We start from the raw sequence: 2,908 nt of genomic DNA, 5'->3' as shown, positions 1-2,908 counted from the left end.
CACCCCACCCCAGCCGCTGCCCCGCCCCCCAGCTCGGCCCGGGAGGACCAGCCAGAGGCCGCTCGCAGTCGGGCCGGGCTGGTCCACTCCGGGGACAAACAAGCCAAGCCCCCTGTTCATCGGTAACGGGCCGGCCCAGGGGACTGCGCGCCCGACCCCGGTGTCTCCGCCGGCAGCTAAGGGAGGGCGGGGGGTGGCGGCGGGGTGAGGGGTGTTGCACCGGCGGCCGGGTCGTCCTGGGGGTGGCGCGCGCGGCTCTCCCTTCCACCTTCCTCGGTCTACTGTCTCACAGTGAGAGATGCCACACGAGGCCTCGCGTCTGGTCGCCTGCCCCGCGCCGCCCAGAGTGTCCCCGCGAGACCCAGTTCCGGGGCGTCTTCGCAGCGAGCTGCCACGAGGGCCCTGAGGTGAGCCTTCCGCCCCAGAGTCCGGGACGGAGCCCCGGCCCCCCGTGCCGGTCGTACCGACCGCTCCTGGGACTGGTTTAGCGCTCTCTGCCAGCGCTTCGCCTCCGCCCCCGAAGCGCTTTTTTGTTTTAATAAGTTGACTCCTCTTTCGCATTTGTGTTGTAAAATACTCAGGGGAATGACTGTCGCTGGACAGACAGACGTCCTCTGGCACGACGTGAAGCCCCGCCGTGGACGGGGAAGCACAGGGCTGGTGGCAAGGGCGCAGTGTGCGGCGCAGGTAGCTCAGGTAACACGCAGCTCGGGTGATGCCTCGTGGGGCCTAGGGAAGAGATGCTTCGTAACGGACCCTGGGAACCAACACCCGAAAATCCCCACTCCCCATCACTCCCCTACGGGGTCCGGCAGAAGAGTGGGGGGGGGCGTCACAGACCAAGCGCTCTCAGGGGGCCTACAGGGGGTCTGGTGCGTGCGGGCCAGGCGGGGGCGCCCACCCAACAGGTGCCTATGCCTCCGAGGCGGTCTCCCGTGGGTGACTTGTACGGGAAGAATGCCTTAGGTGGCAGCTGAGGCCTGCAGCTCCCTTTCCCTCCCCCCACACCTCCCTTTTCCCAGTACCCCTCTCCCCTCCATCCCCAGCCCTGTGGGCTCTGAAGCTCGCAGAACAGCCTTATTTATCCCGTTTCCGTAGGCGGTGAGAGGCTGCAGCGCTGGATCCCGAGGCTCAAGCTGCTGCCCCGTCACACACCAACCTTAAAGCACAGTCAGGATGCATCTGTCTTCCCCCAGGTCCAAGGCAAGCAGCTGCAAATTGCAGTGTTGGGCTTGCGAAGAACCATCCTCGGAGGCCTGGAGGCCTGTCTCTCGTGGTAGGTGCAGTCCCGTGGCTCACACTAGCCCCCCAAATCGCTCATCCTTCACCAGGCCTCCCCCTCCAGCCCCCATTGTCCCGCCCACCACTCTTCCTGCAGACCACAGCCCCGCACCCCGCAACCACCAACCTTCACATCACCCCTAAGCAAAATCCTCCCTCCCCCCCCCACACCATTTCCCACTCACTCTGGGAGACTGCCAGGACTCAGCAGGGGGTTCCAACAATGCTTCGACCTCAAGTGGGACCTCCGGATTCAGCGCAGGGCTGATATTTTCAATCAATTCTTGTAGAGTGCAAAAGAAAAAGAGAGAGGGGGAGAGAGGCCCCGGCAGCCCCGCGGAGCACGCCGGTGGCAGGCTCTGTGACATTTTGGTCTTTCAGGAGGGAATCCGTCCCCAAACAAGCTGCGGATGCCCGGCACACATTCGGATCACAAACATAGACAGCGACTGATCAGACCGCAGCATTTCGCTTCACTTCCAATTAAATAGTTTAAGTGAAAAAAATCAGGTCTAATTTTTATCTCCAAGGAGGACTGGCCTCGACAATTTCCATTTCTGAAGGCCAGTTCCTGCTGTGCTTTCATTAGCATTTGGGGCTCGCGCCCTCCCCCCACCCCTCCTTCTTCCCCCATCCCCTGCCTGATCTCTGCCAGGGGCAGAAAAGAAAACAGCGAATTATTACTAAAACATCCCCAGTTTGGAGCAGGAGCGTATGCTCTGAATACACTCGATTTTGACATCAATTAAGTACCTAACCAGACAGGTGCACGTGACTTTGGAGGGTCTCCCAGTGCCCAGGGTGCATCTCCAGAACGTGGCCTGCTCTCCCTCCCTCTTTTCTCAGCGTTGCTGATTCCAAAGACTGCCTCTTCCTGAGTGTATTTTCCCCCCAGCAATTACACTCCTCCACTGAAATCTAAATTTTCCATACCGCTGCCTGCTACTAATAAAAACCGTCTACCTTGCACTATTAAACAGTCGAATCGCACTACATGCCGTTTTTATTGGTAGTGACTGTAGCAAATTAAAATGCCTACGCAGAGACATTGAAACTTACGCTCTGCATTGTTACTGGAATCTATAACTCCGTTTCGCTTTAAAGCTCCCTGATTTTTAAAAATCACTTTTCTTAGATTAAAGTTGGCTTGGTCTTCTTTAAAAAAAAAAAAATCAATCGACACAACATGCGGCAAGTGTCGAGGCTGACTCGGTGCGCGGCCGCCTGCAGGGGTGGCCTGGATTCGCTCGCAGCGCGTCTGCGTCTCGGGTCGCCACGGGGAGCGTCGCCGCGGGCGCAGAGGGGCGCGCAGGCGGGCGGAACGCCGGGGACTTGGCTTCTCCTGCTTTTCAGTTGCCGTCCGAGCTGGACTGGAGGGGAAGGGGCAGGCGCGCGGGCCAAAGCGAGCCGCTGCCACAGCGCGACCACTGGCAGCAACCGCGCCGGCGATGCGCCGCTTCGGATTTACGGCGGGCCCGCCCCCTCCCCTACGTGTGCATTAAGGAAAGGAGTCTAGCACTGTCACGTTTTTGTTTCTTGTCCCAACAGTGGCCGCTGCGCTTAGAGCGAGTCGGCGTGGACGTGCGCGTTTCAGCGAGCCTGGCTTCCTGCAAGGCTGGGCTCTGGG

At 60.0% G+C, this 2,908-nt stretch overlaps 1 long non-coding RNA gene across 2 annotated transcripts; it reads left to right on the top strand.

The window, feature by feature from the left end:
- Positions 1 to 2,908, top strand: LOC112484083. 2 transcript variants are annotated; one of them, XR_003047885.1, is made up of 5 exons: positions 1 to 122; positions 293 to 407; positions 582 to 696; positions 1,099 to 1,276; positions 2,830 to 2,908. It is a non-coding gene; the product is annotated as an uncharacterized LOC112484083 (long non-coding RNA). The 2 variants fall into 2 exon arrangements; XR_003047884.1 differs by lacking the exon at positions 2,830 to 2,908 and adding an exon at positions 1,663 to 2,271.

Source organism: Pteropus alecto, unplaced genomic scaffold (genome assembly GCF_000325575.1).
Source record: "Pteropus alecto unplaced genomic scaffold, ASM32557v1 scaffold137, whole genome shotgun sequence".
NCBI lineage: Eukaryota > Metazoa > Chordata > Mammalia > Chiroptera > Pteropodidae > Pteropus > Pteropus alecto.
The sequence above is the reverse complement of the archived record's forward strand: the minus strand, read 5'-3'. Positions and strand labels throughout refer to the sequence as shown.